This window comes from Diorhabda sublineata, chromosome 2 (genome assembly GCF_026230105.1).
Source record: "Diorhabda sublineata isolate icDioSubl1.1 chromosome 2, icDioSubl1.1, whole genome shotgun sequence".
Classification (NCBI taxonomy): Eukaryota; Metazoa; Arthropoda; class Insecta; order Coleoptera; family Chrysomelidae; genus Diorhabda; species Diorhabda sublineata.
The window spans coordinates 29,126,675-29,147,267 of record NC_079475.1 but is presented as its reverse complement, the minus strand read 5'-3'; the positions used below and the strand labels follow the sequence as shown (position 1 = coordinate 29,147,267).

Genomic DNA, 20,593 nt, shown 5'->3' with positions numbered 1-20,593 from the left:
GTTTGACACTGGAATAGATTCGGTGTGTAAAAAAGTTTGAAGGTGTTATTGCAAAATATTTTAGTGGACAATATAGCACAGTAAAGATACTTGAATGTATCTTCCATTAAAAAATATCTTTCTTGGTCAAGATAATTGTTCAAGTTAGTGAGAAAAAATTTATAAACCCAAACTTTTCGTATGATGAATCTCAATTCTTTATTAGAAAACAATAAATTATTAAAGACACATTACGAATTGCAATTCTTTGTGACCAATTGTAAATTAGTGAACTATATCATTGGATGTGATTTAGCTAATTTATGTTTGAAAAAATTAAATATGGTTTTAAAAAATGAGAGGTACACAAATGAATTTTTTCCGCTCGTTATAATAAAAATTTTTTATGAAATTTTATGAATTTTTTCAATGTATTATAATTCAATTCATTATTTACTTCTCAATCGGAGGGTAAGATCTCAATTTCAATCTCAATATATCAATTCAAGTCTTTAAGTAATGTTCTTTACTTTCTGTTCCTTTAATGAAATTAATCTTATGTGTACAAAGTACAAATTTCTAAATCTAAATAGCTTCTGATTGAGAATGCTTTGTTAAACCTCTATAAATTTGTCAGGTATATGTTCAGGCTTTTAGACACGAAACAAGACAATTAATCTTTTCGCAGATTATGTTCCTTGTGCCGCCCATTCTCAAAATTTTTTGTGCAGTTGGATTGGTAACATAAGTAATAGACTTCTTTTCTAGTTTACAAGAACAACAACAAATTTTGTCTATATCTACATATCGTTGCAAGATCTTTGTGCAGGGTAAACATTTAAGAGTTCAGAGTCTTGCTCGAACTCGTTGGTTTGCTGGAGATGATGACTACGCATAAGAGAGTGGTCTGCAATAGCTGATATACTGGAATTTATTGCCGAAAGCAGAGATGAGGAACCGGCTACGAGATCTCAAGCTAAGGGGTTGCAGCGAAAATTACAACATTTAGAGAAACAACAATCCCAGTCATTGTTTGGAATGTAATTTTACATTCTTATGCTGCTAGTAATAAGCTGCTTAAAAAATATCAAGCTCATTTATCATCCGTTGTGCAGGTCTATAGTTCACAAGGTTCATTTTATCAAGCCATGAGAGACAAACAATTTTCTGAATATGGTGAAAATGCCAAAGCACTATTTGAAGCTCACAATTATTTTCGTTATGTTATTCCTTGCAAAAAACAGAAGAATTTAACCAGATGCCTTTAGAGCAAATGAAAGAATACCTTTCTCTGGACAAGAGAATTTTCGTAGAAATATTTATTATCCTATTCTAATCACTGAATGGACAATTAACCGGGCGTAAAAGTTCATAAGAAAAGCTTTACAAAAATCTCATTCATTAATTAATATTAAAAAAATATTTATCACTTATCTAGCTAAAGCTTGTAACTTATTTATCTTTAATGTTTATTAGTTATACCTAAAAATTATACTTCAATAAACTAGAGTTATTTTGAAATATTTATTTCATATTTTGAAAAAATATGGGATCAAAATTAATGATATCCATTTTATTAAAAAGTGCGGCGCAACTAACGTGGCCTGGGGCAAAATCAAGCTTTAAATCCGTCTCTGAGTATCTTAATAAAAACAAAAAACAAATTAAATATTCCGCAAACTAGCGCCAGCGAATCTATTGAATCAAATTACTCATAATTTATTATAATAGACCCAGATTAGCATAGTAATGAAATTACATTATAGATTCACCTTGATTCATATTAGATATTCTTAGAAAGTGAAATGTTCAGCGTAGGAAGAAGATGAAATGGATATATATTTTGAGTTTGGTGAATAGTAATCGCACTGCTAAAATTATGATGTATTCCATATACCTATTAATTAGTACTTTATTCACCTATCTAAACTTTTTCGTGGCATTGAAAAATGATTAAAAGCTTCATTAACACTTCTTTATGCTGGATTCCAACGTTAAATAGTATAAGATATATTTAATATCACCATTGTGTAGATGTCAAAGATATGCATATGCTAATGGTGGAAATTGAAGCTTTTTGGCTCTAAACTGATAATGATAATAATCCAATAAAAGCACAGGCCAGCAATGGAAAAAAAATTGTCACTAAAAATATCGTATTACTGTATTTTGTAGGGTACTTGAACTAGATATGGTACAAATGTCACTAAATTCAATAGAACAATATGAGCAGACAAACAAAACAAGCAAAAAATAAAGTGCTAATTAAGTGCCATAATACGAAATTTTCCGCTGTGCAAGTTTTTGAGAAATTGGCTGTTCTGCTAACTAAGAAAAAAGTAAGCAAATTAGTTGTGCAAAATCGATAGAATTTCATTTAAGTATAATGTTTCTATGATTATGTGCTCCGTTGTTCAATTATAGAAAAAAAAGTAAAAAAAAAATTCTGGGAAGTGTGACCTCGTTAGGGGCTATAATTAGATGCTCGACTAATGTTATTAATATAAAAATAAAATGAATTTATTTCAGAGACGACACAAATTTCATTTAATTAGCATTAGTCGAAGATCTAATTATACAGACCACACTTTTCGCCAATGATTGTGTTCTGTCAAGACTACTTGAAAAAAGTCATTTTTGTCGTGACGTCTGCGAAAAATTCATTTTTTTTTTCGCAGCATTTAATTAGCTAGCTTAGTGACGACATACTTAAAAAGCTGTTTCTCCTACTGTTATTTTACATTCAAAGTTTGATTAATCGAAAAACGGAATATATAGAAGAGAAGGTAGAAATGTATAAAAAAAGAACTATATATAACTAAGTATTTAACAAGCTTTAGAAATTTCTTCCTTTCTATTATCAATGACAATAAATGAGATTATTCCACAAGTTTTATAAAAGTGTAAAATACTAATACTTATTTAATTTATAATTAAAAAAAATAATGTGTTGAATATTTTTTATCTGAATAAAAAACAATAATACCGAATTCGGTTGGAATTTTATTTACATATTTAAAATTGATTAGAATAAAGGTTTACCCAAACGGTTTGGTCTAGTTCAAAAATTGACATTTGTGTTAATTGGACATACTATTACTCATTCGATTCAAAATTATGTTCAGATCATTGTGCGTAAAAAAATAAGCAGTTCAAAAAATACAATAGTTACAAATAATTAGTACGTACGTACCAAGTACGTTAAATTAAAATTATGAGATGTGGGGATAAAGTTCTGAAAATCCAAACATTTCTCAAATAATTGATTTCTCTTTGAAAACCTAATTTTAAAATTTATATTAAATTAAATATTTATACTTTAATCGCTATGAGCAAATGAGCTTTTTACCCACAATGATCTGGACTTCAATGCGGATCGAATGAGCTAATTCATACAATATCTTTTTATTTTTGACGTCATCTATGTGAACGTGATGTTTGCTGCAGAGTAGTTTTGAATGGAATTGTGGGTGTTGTAATACATTAACTAAAGGGTCTTTTAAATACTTATTCACCAATAATTGCCTTTAAAAATGTTAAAGATGACGTCATCACACTCACATAGATGACGTCAAATATAAAAAAGGATCCGTAAGAATAGTCTGTTTAAAAATAAAAATCAACGGGTTTCAGTAATTTTATTCAAAGTCGGAGGTTTAGAAAATAATTAATGTATTCCTTTCATTTGTACCATACTGTATTATTATGTAGTAATGTATTGGAAATGACCCTACCGGATTTACTACCGGATACTATCTATTATATTTTCACACCTTCCGGTATTGAAGCTTAATCTGAACTTCAAGTTGATTACCAGAAGTTTTCAGATCAGATATTTACAAGAAAAAAAATATTTATTTTGTTTCTGTAACTTGTAGTTTTGACTGTGAAAAGAAAGACGCAATATCTTCATAAGATATTAGTTTAACGGAAGAATAAATAATCTATGAAAACACTACTTAGAACATAACCTTCATTTAACTCTACATATGTTCATAACTTACGCAAAATAAGATTTCATCATTTTTTTATGTTCGAGAATAAAAAAATAACCACATCAGGTGAATATAATGGATAAGGCGATACGTTGTACCCAACAATAGCAGACAAATGGGCATGCGCATTATGGTGGAGATACAAAACTTTTTTTTCCAATGAATGCAGTCGTTTTCCAATTGCATCAAAAAATACCGTAGATCTCTGAGACCATGCTGTTAATGACCGATGATGATGTTTTTTCTTTCTTGAGAAAACTGTCTTCCTCTTTTTTTCGACTGTTTATTTCTGGCGGAAATTAACAATATAATCAGCGTAATGCAAAAATATCAACCTATGAAAAAATCACATCTCTGTCAAGCTACCTTCGTATCTAATCCATATTATACACAATTTACAGAATAGATAAGTATGCCATGTTGGTCAAGTGAACGGATATGATATCATATACATTCTAAAATGTATATGATACGTATCATTCAGCGTTCTCATTTAATAACCGTCTACTTTTCTTTTCCATAATTTAATAAGTTTTCAATTAGAAAAAATCATTTCCCTAGAAATCTCGAAATAAATATAAATTTATTATAAAGAATTTAGAACTGGACTATGGTGAACAGACTTATATATATCTAGAAAACTATCATCACTGCTTGTATGACTGTAACGTGATATTAAACTAGCCCTCAACCCTTAGGAAAATATATTCAATGTACACTCTAAAACAGAAAATGCCGGACCAAGAATTAGAATAAAGTAATGAAGAAAAATTACCATTACTCATTACCCATTTAAAAGTAGTAGATTTTGTCACGTTTATATGTAGATATTGGGATGTAATATACACTGCGATCTAAAGGATCTATTGTGTGCCTGTCTTGCTGCGATACTGGGAACCCATTGTTTACATATGTTAATACCACTCCTAAAGAGTTCGGAATGTGAGATGGCTGTAGCTGCCAGAGATCTTCGCCTTTTATTTCATACACTTTCAGGTGCAGTACTATAGAGTTCTGTAGTGTTTCGAGAGAATGATGACAGAGGTTTAGTCCTCTAGTGTCCATTGACGTGACAGTGATAGGAATTCTGTTAGTATTTGTAGATTGTATTTACTTGGGTTGATACATTCAGCAGATCTTCTCTGCTTACAATTTCCCCAATTTCCCAGAAGTGTCTTTACCTGTCTCAGCCTCTGTAGACTTCATTTCTCTCCACTCCGGTGTGTCCCAAAATCCATTGAAGAGTAACTTTATTTTTCTTGCCTAGCTTGTTTAATTTTAGTAGGCAGTCCTGAACAAGTTTGGATTTTATGATATTGGAGCTTAAAGCTATAGTTGCTGGTTGGCCATCGGAGAGGATAATAATCTCCTTTTTGCGATAGTTCCTCTCTAGATAAATTTCTGTTCAAAAAATGCTTGGTGTGCTACCCAGGCTTTCAGAGTATTTGGTTCTGGGCCTGTATACTGCCATTCCAGTTCTGCTGTTTTAGATCCGTCCGTATACCATTTAATCGTATTTCTGTTCATTTCTTGAATGGTGTTTTAATCCCACTTACTTCTACAGCTTAGTATTGAGGTAATATTTTCCCAAAGCTGAACTTTTTCGATGCACCATACTGAGGCATGTTTCAGGTTTGGTCATTTATAGGGCCGGTTTTATTTGATGATTCAGTCTCTGATCATTCTGTGTGAAGTTTTTGAATTCAATCAAAAAATTTTTTAATTGCTATTATTTTTCTAATATTTGATGTTGACATTACTTTTTCTACCAAGCTTTCCAGGTGGAAAACTAGACTCACTGCTAGTGCTTCTGTTGGGCAGGATTTCATGACCCCGGTTGCACATATGCAAATCAGTTTTGTACCTTCAAGAAATTTTTCCTTGTGATATTCAGACTAGTTCTAGTATCCTAAACCACTGCCCCATATGTGATGATTGGTTTCACAATTGCCGTGTAGGGACTTTGGGTTACAACCCCAATTCCTCACTGAAAAGTTTCTGCACACCATCTGGGCATCTTATTACGTAATGTTTCAATCAATTTGTAATAAAGCAGTTCCGTATGTGAATTCGGAGCAACATATTGTTGAATTATGCCCCGCAGATTGCGAATTTTGACTATTGTCACTGGAGGACACTTCATGATTAATTTGAAAATTTAAAGGTAAATCACCTTAGACATATAAAAAAACAGTAGTAATTTTCGATACGTTTTACAATAAACATCATTTTATGTTAATTATCAAAAGGCAAAACGTACAAACAAGAATCGCCTAACAATAATTAATGAATTTCAAAAATTACCAAACATGATGATACACCATTGACATTGATGCCTCCAAATATAATAAAATGCATATATAGCTAAAACAACATCACAGAAAATAACTATACTATATTCATCAATGCGAAAGAGTAATAAAAATTGAAAAACCAATGGAGGATGAACCATCCAAGTAAAATGAACTCATCATGTCAGTTTGTCAAGAAGGTAGTTTCACCCTGTATCAGGTTTGGTTTAGGGTCCGGTCTTTTGTTATATGATTGAAACTTAAGTTATAATCAGTTATTATTGTGGGCTGAGAAAGAAATAAATGTTTTGAAGATCTTCGTAAAGTACAAGTTTGCAATCGGATTTATTCATTATATTATCTAAGCTTCTAGGATCTGGCCAATTGATAGGATTATTGAACGGCAGATTTATTATTAAATTATAACAGATTTTTAATAAGCCAAAGAAAGCCGAAACATATACAAATTGTAGATTTAACCACTGTAAGTTTGTCAACATTTGAAAATATTAAAATTTTATATAAAAGAAATGCATTAATATCATTCTTTGAAATTTTTAAAAATTACAAGTAGAAATAATATATTTTATTTGATACATATTTTTTAACACATGGAACCGAGAAAAAATATACTGTTTGATCGTATGGATTGTCCACATAGGACTCAGATAAGGTGAAGGAAGAAATTGCAAGAGAGCCACGGTACCTGAATAGAAAATGAACACACCTCCTAATAATTTGGTGATCACCATGGCAAAATTTGAGAATTGTACTTCAAATTTGTTGACCACTTACCTTATTCACTAAATCTGGACTCCAGCGATTTTTTCAGCTTCATACCTTGAATTTTCAATTGCAGAAAAAAAATTTTTTATCAGACGTAAACGCCTGTTTTAAGGATAAAGACAGCAGTATATAGAGAATATGTTGAAAAACAAAAATGATTATGGGAAAAAAGGTTTTGTTCCCTTATTGGATCGGAACCCATTCAAATATCTCTAAAATATATCCTCCGATGCTTTCTTGATTTTTGAATAACATTTTTCTTCACTAAAAATGTGTACATATGTGCCATTATTATCCTTGATCTATTGCTATTCTTTAATTAGTGTCCATTTTTCTTTCTATCACAAACGTTTTGTGAAGAGCGAAACAAATTATTTTTAATCGGACCAATATGCAGGCTATATGTTGGGCGTATTAAAACTTCATAAACAAATCGATTAATTAAGTCGTGGTGGAATACAGCGCCCATTCTACTTACCAACTCCGAAATCTTCTTTGTAAATTTTTCGTTAAACTGATCAATTGTTGACGTTATAGTACTTAATTGCTTCTCTTCCAATCACTAAAGTTTGCTTTGACGTAAACATATTATAATAGTATACTATAGTATACTTTGTTTTTTTTTTTTCTCTACAACCAGGCATCAAGATATTTCGTTACTTTCTATTCGATCTCGATCAATTGCACAATTTCATTGGCTTCTCCACTTAGAGGCAGAACAAAGGGAGGCAAATCTTTAACATCAAATTTCCACCAAGGAACCAATTACAACTATGACCAATCACCGCTTCCAAACAGCAAAAATCTCTCTGTGAGCTTGTGCTGCCTTTATATGAACATTCATAAAACTTTTATCAGAAACCGTGAGGAACAAAACTCATTTTAAAAAAAGTATAAATGCCACCTGTAAAACGTGCACCAAGTTGACGGACTAGTTGTTATTAATACACCACCGTCATCCATTGTAAAATTCTTTTAGATAATATGTATGAGTAATACTTGTTAGATAACTTCTAAATTTGTATATTTTGCTTTTTTATTTGATTTTTATTACACGTCATTTCACTGTAAAAAGCTCACTTCCGCTAACTGAAGGAAATAAGAATGTATTTTCCCCAGATACAATTATATCTATCTAGTATATTTTGAACAAAAAATACATAAATTATTGCTTCTATTTATTTTAACCTAGTTTACTCTTACTAGAGAAGCTATTTCTCCTGTAACACTTATGTCTACTTCTTTTTTGAATAAGTGGTTTTACTTGATTGCCTTATATAGGAACCGAAAATATTTCGCACTACCCACCCATTGATTTTGGCGAATTCCCAAATATAACTAAAGTTACATTTCACTTTTAATTAACTGATTAAATAACAAATGATTAAAGGTATACCCACTACCATATTCCTAAAAAGCGTAATGATCTATAAACTATTAATTCAACTGGAAGACCTTGTGCCGATTTCCAGTAAATAAATATTTTGGCTTTTGTCTAAAAGCCATGTTTTATTGACTACATCGACGCCAGCCTTTCATTAATCGATTGATAATTATTAGGAGAGGATGGTTAGTATTTCTGTAATTTATGCAATTTATAATTTCACGTTCATTTAATTTGATAGCGTTCTCTAAAGTACAGCATGGAGGTACTACCATGGATAAAAGCTAGTACAAATGGATGTAATCTAGCAATATTATAATAAAAAAATTTAATTACCAGCACTACCATATGGGTAATCAATTATTTTTTTTCTGTTGAAACTAATTGAATATATGCATGCTACGAGTAAGCGTTTCAGATGATGTTATGTATTTTTAGAATTTTAAATAATAAATTATATTCTAATAGAAATGTTTTTACAAACATCCAAGTTAATTTCAAACAAACAAATACAAGGTGAAGAAAAATTCAATTGAATCGAACTTACAAAACAACTATCTCTTATGTCTTTGTCGATGTCAGTCAATCACAAAAAAACATATTTAGTATCAGATGACCACTTTCAATTCTATTGCAAGTATCTCTTAATTCTTGATGATTGCCTGTTTCTCGTCAGTAATCACTACAGGTAATAGCTACATCTGATAGCAAAAAGAAATTAATTTGTTGACAACCCACTTAGCTCCTGGCATACCTGTAAAATTGAATTTTTCACCTGAGCAGTTGAAAGCTTTCGAATACATGGCTTTTCTTGGAATTTATTGTAGGCAAAATGAAAGGTGAATAATTCATCATAAAGTTATTTTTCACTACAATTTTCGCGGTAAAAGCCGACGTCTATTCGACTGTCAGCTTTGTCGATAAAATTTTGCAGATATTTCAGTACCAACTTCCAATACACATGACTCTTCTTTTTACTTGTATTTCTTCCCAATTTTAATAGTTTACCGTATTGTCGCCCTTTAGAATAGCAATTATTTAATTGTAAACGAATCTGAAACGTAGTAGTAGGAAGATGCCTGTTTCTATTTAAATGACAGTACTGCTTGTAGGTATGCCTGTCAACGACAGTTCGTTTTTTACAATGAATAAGCCCTCTCCTAGAATATGTTTTCTTCATATCCTGTCGTATTTTGGTTTCGCATCTTAGTTTATAAGACAAACATCTCACTTATCATTCTTCGTCTTGAAGGTAAACAGTTTACTTCAGTCTTTGAAGACGATAACTTAGTTATCGACACACGAGTTAGACAATGTAATTGTGAGTGTATTCAGTATGAATATCACCAATGCCAATGGTTCCAGAAATTCCAACTTAGTATCGAACTATTGCCAGTAGGTGATTCTTAGAAAATTTCACACCTCTTTTTCATTTAGGTAATCTTTTTTTTATGTTCGATGATAGGTTTTGTAAAAGTAACAAAATAGCTATTTCCACGTAAATTCATACGGACCAAACGACATTTGACCAGTTTGACTCAACTATGCGAAATGATGGCTCGACGTAAAAATAGACGGAAAACTAATTGTTTGTGAAATCAATTCAAACTTTTGTACATATGCCGATTTAATTTAACAGCAACGATTTTTGTTTGAACTACATTCATAATTGATGACGTACACGATTTGGTACTTGATGTATTTCTCGGGTTAAATATCTGAGATATTTATAGGAGTTTCTAGAGTTTTTTAAATGCGCAAAATATACTTGAAATCCCCAAGAAGATACTACAGATATACTTTTTAAATCTCAATCTATTTTTTTCTTATAATAAAACCATCACTACCTAACAATTTTTCATTCTTCACGATTAACACCACCGAATTCACTTAGCTTAGATAGACCAGATGGTACCAAATAGAATACTGATTGAAATAATGTTAACATCAGATCAAATCCTATCGAAACCTTTGGGGATTGTTTTAAAAGAGTTGTTCGTTCCTACGGTCCACCACGCCAACTTTTTTTCCGAATAAATTATCACAAAAAATTAATATTGATATAAAATAATAAAGCCACATAAAACTATGTTCCAAGATTCGTTTTATACCCCAAACAAATGGAAAATACGATTTTGTTCGGAAATGAATTTAAAAAATTTCCTTTATAAAACTTATTGAGCGAAAAAATAGAAGAACAGCAAATAAATATGCAAAGGCAATTTTATGAGCACTACATATTGCACAGAAAAATTTATTAGAAACAACTTACTAGCTAATATGAAGGATGATATTAAGTCAAAGTTATTAAATTTTACTTTTTAGTTGTTGCCTCTGGAATGCGATGTTGGAAAAAAGTACATTTAGAGCTCAGAACTGATTATTTGAATTGCATTGAGCTGGAGGTCGGCAACATATTAATTTTTTTTTGGAAATTATGATAAATCGGACAAATATTTGATGAAACAAATGACGGGCTAATTGGCACACGATAATTGATTTTTGTTTTTTTACAATTATGAACTTCTTGTTCAAAATAGCTTCACAGGAGATTCTCTTACCATCGTTATTTTAAAGACGAAACAATTTCTTTTGCTGATTATCCGAATTAGGAATATCAGATAACAAAATTTGAGCAGCTACTACATAATTCACAAAATTTGAAGAATCATTTTTATTGTAGAAAACTAGTAATGTGAAAAATATTGAAGACATAATGATGAAAAAACTTTGCAAATAATGAGAGAAATTGTAGCAACAAAAAACAAAAAGCAACAGTTTATATATTATATCATTACAATAATTGATATTCTAAGAATGATCTGTCTCTTCTGATCGACATAACATTCGCTTGATTTCATAATAATTATCACACAAGATCCCTAGATTTTATATACAATATTATATGTTTGCGCTTTGTTTAGTCGGTTAGATAAAGTCCCATGACCGATTTGGTTTCATGAACTCAGGTGGTTGATGAATTATGGGGAAAGGTATATGACCTCATTTCCGTTCTACCCTACATTATTTAAATATTTTGGTGTGTACCAATTGCACAACAAACTTACTCCGTACATAATCCTGAAAACGAATTATTCAATTTATTTTCTGTCATTTTTACAAGAATCTTTAATAGCCTTTCAACTCAGTCTTATCAAATATATATAAATATAAAAAATGATTTGAAATACTTACTGTGAAAATAAATCATGTGACTGAAATTTTTGTCAGTTTTTTTGAGAGTTTAATTCTAGAAACTTCTAAATATTGTTTAAAGAATTACATTTTATAAACTGATTGAGTACATCAGAACGATAAAAATATTCTAAGCATTTCAAGTTACTTTTTCAATAATTTTTCTCGAGATTCTGCAAATTTTCAAATAAATCCGCTGAAAAGGATGGATGATCCTAAAATGACATCCCTCATGCGCTCTTTCCAACTCTTCCGTTTTTTTCTTGAAAAATGTAAATCGTTGTTTCTTAAGTTTTCTCAACAATAGTACTAAATCGTTAAAATTTTCTGAGCTAGTTTTTGCTCAAAAACAATAAAAGTAACGGTGGCAGAGAGGATGCGGAGTTTCTTTATCGTCAATTAAAACAGACTAAGAGTGCGCATATAATTAGATTTATTTCTGTTATATAAGGGTTGATACAGTGCTATCTGAATTTATAACCATGTCTATTAAACGGAGTCAATATTATGTCTATAACATAAAAACGTAATTTTATGGAAGCTATTTTCCAAATGATATGAAATTTGAATACCATTGAACTATTCATTTGAATTTCATTTACAAGAAGGAAAATATTGAATGATAAGTTGTACAATGACACCCTGTAGAGCATTGCAGCTTTGTTTAGTATTCTAGGTTAAGAAAGTTACTCTAATGTTCACGATAAGCTTATTTAAAAAAAAACATCCATGCGTCAATGTCACATTGGTTAAATTACTATAATTCCGTGCTACTCTACTTTAATCTCGAAGATCAGATTTTTTAGTTTTTTATTTCTTCATCCGTTAGTGACAGAACTCACGCAACGAACTGTAAACCGAAATATTAAATATAAAAAAACCACAATGACTGCAAATGAAATAGATTATGATTATGAAAGTTAAAATATATCTTGAATCAACAAATATATTCATTTATTGGAACATTTCCTTCGATCAGAAGCATAATCCTATAATCATCGTTTTATCAGATACGAAAAGCTATTATGCCGTAGCACAGCTCTCCTGTAAATGCCAATATACAACGTATTTTTTATATTATAATAATTTAATTTATTATATATCTATATCATCTGTATTATCTATATTTTAGATGTTATTTTAATGTTCACGATACACAAAGTATTATTAGTACTTATCTATATTATTAATTAAGAAAAATATATGAACAGTAATTTCATTCGTTATATTTTTTGAGTAAACTTTGAAAAAATTCTGATTACATTCAAAAATGCAATGAGAACAGATGTTTTGATGTCAAATGTTAATGTTACTGAAAATTGGCAAGTTGAATCGCAAAGTAAATCTGCACAACCAATAAAATCTTCATACGTCATTATTTGCCAATCACATCTGACCTCTCCCAAAACTATCAAAAATATTCCTTCACTTCCTCCACGCTTTCTCTTTTCGTAACTTCTATCACAGTTCTATATTAATTTTCTCTTTGGATTGATTCTTATCCTTCAGATTTCTTTATCTGTAATTATTTGATATCAACAAAACTTAAATCTCTACAATATTTACGTCATCGGTTATTGATTTTTTCACTGCTTAGAAATTATTTGAAAATATCAGAGTAAGTCAACGGCGAGCATTCTAGAAATTACGTAAGATAAATTTTATATTCCGTGTTCATATTTTTAAATCCAGAAAATTCAAAATTAAAAACAGTTATTGCGAAATCAAAATCTTTCAAAAGAAGTATCACTCGACACCCTTTGACATTTAACTTTTTTAACAGTTTTGTAAAGTTGTTATACAAATACTGTGGTTAAGTGCATCTCTCTTCAAATCAAGGTAGACATATTTCATTTATTTTCAAGAAAATTATTACCATCTCAGCTATACACAAAGTTTTATATATTTTCTTGTTTTGTCCGTATTAGCCGTTCTTCTATTATGACTAGATATTGCAGCACTGATAGAGAGAGATATACTTTATTTCCAAAAAAGAATAACTAAATAAAGATACAAATAAAACAAAATTACAATATACAGAATAAAGCCACAATGATTATCAAAAGGACTCACTGCCTGCTGTTTAGTCCGATTAAATATTAGATTAAAGAATATAAAATTCTATTAACTTGCAACATGACATCGTTGTATCAACCCTTACAAGTTGACTTCTGTTGCTAAGGTATGCTATGCGAGAGGTGTTCCTCTGAAACCGTAGTACGGCAATTTGTTGATTAAAATATTATTATTAACACAATCAAAAGCCTCGGAAAAATCCTAAAAAGTTGTTGCAGTGGAGTGATGGCTGTTTAGGCTAGAATACACATTATTAAGGAGAGATATGTACAGCATCATTTGTGCATTTGTTACTTAAAAACCCAAATTGATGGGTAATAACTATTTTATATTTAAACAAAAATGATAAAAGCTTCTTTTTGACCAATCTTTCTAAGATGTCAGACTAGTTAGTGTTTTTATGAATCTAGAAAATTTGAAATCCACATCACCAGAGAGCATGTTCCAAACAGTTGTTTGACGACTGTGCTGGAAGTTTTAAAATTTTGTTCCGAAAAGGTACGGCATAATTTGTGAGTGACATTTTTAGTACGGATTTTACCGAAAATTTTGTTATCACTGCTTCATGATCGGAGAAACCTGAATTAAAGACAGTACAATCGGTGGATTCTGGATCATACGATGATACGACATAGTCTATAGTACTAGGACTGATCTTAGTTATTCCAGTTGGTGCCGTTACATGCATGCCGTTACGAAAAGAATCAAAATCTGTTTGAAGACATTCTTGATGAGCATCTTGCTTTTTTGTGTATTCACATTTTCGGTCTTTCAGCCTCTATATTCCATATAATTATTAACTTCTGCATTTTATTTAAAATCGCAATCAATATTATCTTATCCGCATATCCAATTTCTAAGTTATCTAATATCTAACTTATTAGGAATATTTAGTTAATTATGTTTATTGCCTTGTTACCCATAACCAAACAATAACAATTTGTTTAAAATTTCTACTTGTTTTATTTCTTTTGTTTCAAAAATTCTTTTTTCAATATGTATCTGACACATTCAGGTTTCTCATGAGCTTTTTATTGCTTTCACTAGTTTTGTTGGTATTTGAATTTCATCTAAACATTTTTCCATTTTACCTTTACCTATTTTATGAAAAGCCTTTCTCAGATCTACGAGGGTTGATACTTAAGTTTAGAGATATAGCAACACTGATGCGAATGTCCAATCTGACATAAAATTCGACCATTTTATTGGTGAACGTACTTAGAACCTGTTGTCATACGAGTGCTATTTGAGTTGTTTATACATACTTGGAACATTGATCTTGGTCAAAAAATGGAATTATATCGCTGATCAAAAATAAATTTCGAGGTTAACGTTTTTCTATGCCCGAAGAAGGGAATGATGAATTCAAATCACATCTTTTGGAATTATCTCGATCAGAATGGAAGAAATGATTCTACATGGAAAAAAGTATTAAAATCAATAGAGAAAAAATAGTAATGCCATATTCAAATATAAATATTTGTTTTTATTTGTCTATCTCAAAACTTACGTAGCAACCCTCGTATAAATGTTCAAAATATACTTCACCTGTTCTGGGGAAGATATACTTGCAGTTAATCCAACCTAGAATGCACATATTCTTCCAATCTTGCCCCAAAAATTCTTATTCAGATTTTAAATGAAATTTAAATGAAATTAGTTTAACATATCGGTCTTAATTTTCTAGATTTGTTCGTTTTCCTTTTAGGTGTATAGATATTATTATTTCTCTTGATAGTTTTTTGGGATTTCCATGCTTCTTTACATATTTTCCACCACTATTTCTTTCTTTCTCAACATTCATTTTATTATTATTTAATCCCCTTCACTAGCTCTTTCTGTTTTTATTTCAATTTTTTTATGATCATTTTGTATATGTACTCTACCATTTGTCTGTAATATATATTGGTAGTATTATACTTATTCACATAATCCGAAGGTTGTCTAAAAATTTTCCAGCGCCAGACTATGTCAGCACTTATCAATAAAAGTTACTACAAATTCAGTCATTTTGAATGATTAGTTTGGCTTCTTTCCAATCCAATGATTGCTTACTTTGAACCCAAAAGCGTATTGGATTGAACATTTCCCAAGCATTATTGATGTGGTTTGAGCAAAATGAGTCCTATTTTTCAGTCTATTCATAAATGTTGATGAATCCCAGATCCACCCTTGCAATCCTAAAACTAAAAAACAATCAAGACAGTGGAGCTAAACTGCTCCACAAAAGACAAAGACGGCCAGAAAAGTGGTGACGACCATATACTGGGGTAGTCATGGAATTGTGTTCATCGACTATCTCCAGAAGGGTAAAACAATAACAGAAGAGGAATTTGCATAATTGTTTGATGAAAAAGACTACAATTATAATTTGGATAAAAACATCGATATGTGTATAGACTTAAAAGGAGTAAAAACGTAAAAATAATTATGGATAAAAATGTCCGGTTACTCTGTTGGGTCGGAAACTTCTCAGAAAACTCTCATTTTTTGCATCTAATTATTCTTTTTAGTCTTTTGTATTCCTCGTTTTATGTTCATTCTTATGTTTCCAATGCTTTTCGATTTGTGTTCACCTTCCGGCTGTTTAAAAAGTGGTTGTGAATAGTCTCTAATTGCAACCAAAAGTTTTAAAAAAAGATTCCTCATAGCAAAATAACTGCTCACGTACATAATTTATCTCTAAATGTTGGACAAAACAATCAAACTTATAAGAATTCGTTATAAAAAATATTCTATCGTATTATACCTGATACAGATGTATCAAAGTCTGGTGTGTGAACTCAATCTCTTACATAATATCTAGTAAAATTATTAATCTTCTTTCTTCTATAGAATAATATACTAATGAATGAATTCTGAGAAATAGTATATGTAATCATAATACACAATTAATTGAACCGTTATACATATATTGTTCACAGTTATGTTCTTTCATCTCTTAAATTTGATATAATGATATAAGAAACATTCCGTGATTTATGTTGTTGTGTATATAATACCAATTAGTTCAATTAGGAAAACTAGACCGTATTCGCATTGTATCTTGCAAATAATCACACACTGTAGTTGTTTGTGAGATGTTGTTGATTTTGAACATAAACATATTGCAAATTGGTGTTTCGTTTTCTTTATTCTGTATCGTTTAATGAAATCGATTTGTCGATAAAGCAGACAGTTTCTTACTGTTTATTATGAATTATGTAAAAAAAGAATGTTAGTTTACTAAAAAAATTACTCACAATAACACTCTCATAACATGCGTTTCAACAACAACGTACCTACTCGTCTTCAAACGAAACTATTTATGTTCGATTTCCAAAGATTTGTAATACAATAATTACAACGCCAACTAAATTAAGGAAACATGGAAATTTGCAATAAAAAATTGAAATGTTGCTATGGGCATAGAATTAATTTAAAGATTATTTCGAACCACTATCTCAAGATAATGTCCAAACCTAATGTATGGGATATGGCAGAAAATAACAAATTTTGAAATCGCCATGTCAAGTAAAGAAATAATTGGAATCGACTCAAAAATTAAAAGCCGAAAGAGTAAATTTGAATGTATTTCGAAAAATGTACGAGGATGGCCCCAGAAATACCTGACCCAACAAGGAAAACACAAAAATTTTGGAACAAAATATAATTATTTTTCAACGTAATCTCCTTTTAACTCCATACAATTTTCCCAACGATGTTCAATAAGTTCGATACCTCTTTAAAATAAGAATCGTGATGCTCCTCAAAATAACCATTAACTGCCGACATCGCCTTCCCATTTTTTCAAGTGTGAACAGAAAATAATCCGTGACGGCTAAATCTGGCGAAAAGTGTTCATGAATTGCAGCAACGAATGAATGAGTTGATACTTGACTTAATGAAACACTTTTTTCTTAGTCAAATGCGGCCGTTTTTGATTGATTTCTTCGCTTAAACTTTGCAATATGATTTGTTCTCATAACAGGTAGATTGTTTAGTGGGAATCTTGATCCGATAGAGACACTTAAATCACTTAACATGTATTATATTATAATAATCAAAATAGTACCCATTAAATCTTCACACTAATGAATTATCCACTGCATTTACACTGGATATGAAGATAGAATATTCCATATGGTAATAGAAAACAAAACCTTTCTTCTCAATATATATTTTTAATGCTTAATAAATCTATATTCACAAGTGTTACAAAAATACTGTGAAAAATTTTAATATAATTAGTCCTTTTCCTTTAGTCTTAGTCCTTTATAATCGAGTGGAAAGGTTTTTTGTTATTAGACGAAAATTTCCTAGTTAACACATTATAAAGCAAATATAAATATTAAGTTCCACTATCCCACTAGTCATCTCTGGATAATTCAGAAAATAATGAGGAATAATATGAGCGCTTTCAATAAAATTTAAAAGTAATGGTTGAAAGGTATCACAGTCGGTGAGATCCTTACACTATGGAACATTACTGTGGACATTTGGAAACTGTGGAAACGTGAAATGAATGCTGATAAAAGGCATCTTATTCAAATATAACATATTGTATATTGTCCAACATTTTTCTTTCTATTTACTTCAATGCATCTGAATTTTTCAAAATAGAATTGACATTAACAACACATCTGTTATTTCATGTCCTCGATGTTTATAATGTGAAAAAGCAAAAAATATTTAAAAAAATGAGAGTAACTTCTATAAAATCATTGATAGTTTCATCAATCTTATATCAAGGGAAACTAGTGTAATAATTCATATATTCATTAATTCTGACAATTCGTTCTTTATCGCTTTTTTTGTTTTTTTTTTATGAATTAAAAAAAATACTAATACGAGGTGTGGCTATTAAATGACGAAATTGGTGATATAAAATAATTTAATTATATATTATACTCCTTTTCTTTAGGAAAGAGGTTCCAGTCGCAAGATACAACATCGGGCGAACAAGGTAAGTGGTTTAATACTGGGATGTGGGACCTACTGACGGACAGTTTATCAGTTTCGTACACACTTTTCCAAGTGCTTTAACACAAGTTAAAATTTTGATGTAAAATTTGATGCAAATATTCTTTATCATTTTCTATAGATTCAGCAATCGATCGAATTCTGAGCCGCCGGAGAGGTCAAACAAAATTACTGATAATTTCATCCGTTTTTGAGGTAGACAGGCGATCTGAACATAAATCTTCAACATCTCGGCATTTTGAAAACGCTTAAACCAATCAAAAACACTTAGACGCAACAAACATTCATTTCCATACCTTTGTTCCAATAAATTTAAAGTTTCAGTTGCAGTTTTTCCAAGTTTAATGTAAAATCCATCGCTCCATCATTTTTATTGCATAACAAAAAACAACAAATATATAATATAAACGAATGCCATGGCTACACTCGTTTGTCACGGTTGACTTCGCATTCGAAAGAATAGGCTTCAGGCTAAACAGCTGACAGTCACTAAACTTTAGTGCATGTATAATTTTTCTGTAGTAGCACTAGTCTCATTACTATACAGTCATACTCGTATATTAATAAGTTTTAGATAATTGATTCCTGAACAATTTTAGATCCTTATTATACGTGATCTAGAAATTACGTCGATAAAGAAAATCATGAAAATTCTTGCTCCATTAATCCAAAATTCGAAAGGCAGTGGCTCTTTGCAAATGAATCACGTAGGTGAGTTGATTATTTCGAATTCCTGAAGCTTGGGCAAACTGTTAATACATTATATTAGACTAAGTTAGCTGGATAACTTTTGTACCTGACGATTGACTGTCGGTACAAACTACAAGCGGGTATGTCTAATAGTACTTCATTGAATATATTTTGTCCATCTAAGATCTAATATATGTCAATATTTTGGATCTCTTTCACTACCTTTACATTGAATGTAAAAGTTATCGTCGAGTGTGATTCTCAAAATTTTAATATTTGCATCACCTCCAATATTCTATTGAGAAACTAAGTACTCTCTGTAATTTAATGTCCATTACTTATCAACAGGAACTATATTTTGTCCTAGAATTGGAAAATAATCTACAGGGTGATTGATTAGTGTGATAAAGTTTAGTACATCCTATGTGCTATGGATTATTCCAGAATGCTGTGCCATTATAAAGCTGCATTTAAATGAAGCATCCTACATATTATTGCATATTTTGAATCAGAATTCTACATAATAATAATATATGTGACAGAAGAAACTGCAGCCCATGTTTATCTGTCAGTTACTAAAAACCCACACACAAGTGTAAACAGTATATCCAGCAAAAAAGAACTGACCTACTACAATGTACTAAGAATACTTGACATAAACAAAATACACTTTTACAAAATATAAAACTGGATATCAGAGAGAACAGCAAAACACAAATTGAAAAAGATAGTAACAGCCAACTGAAACAAATAAAACATGAAGTTGACAGTACAGGATCACATTTCCAAAATAATAGAAAAACACTAAAACCAGTCCAAGACACTTAAAACAATAATGATGATGACTGACGAAATCCTAGATTTGATGGAGCAAAGAAGACGGCAGTAAAATATTAGAGAAAAATATGAATAGATACAGAAAATAATCAAACAAAAAATAAGAGTGGCCAATAAAGATTAGATGAAAGATAAATGCATTGAAATGAAAGAATTACAAGAGAAATAAGACACGTTCAATATGTTTAAAAAATTCAGAGATGTAGCTGGCCTATACAACAAGAAAACTCCTCAGACCTTAAGGGATTCGAAAGGAAAAATAATCATAGATGAAAAAGAAATTCGAACAACTTGGTATGTGTTTATCAAGGAACTGTATAATGACTCTAAATCAGAAGGACCAATGGCATTTGATGAAGGCGAATGACCAGAAATACTAAAGTCAGATGTGATACATG

General features: G+C 30.5%; 1 protein-coding gene across 1 annotated transcript in view; it reads right to left on the bottom strand.

Moving 5' to 3' along the window:
- Positions 1–20,593, bottom strand: part of LOC130440858 (ras-GEF domain-containing family member 1B-like) — a 551,095-nt gene that overhangs the window by 456,617 nt on the left and 73,885 nt on the right. The gene's annotated exons all lie outside the window — the stretch shown is intronic.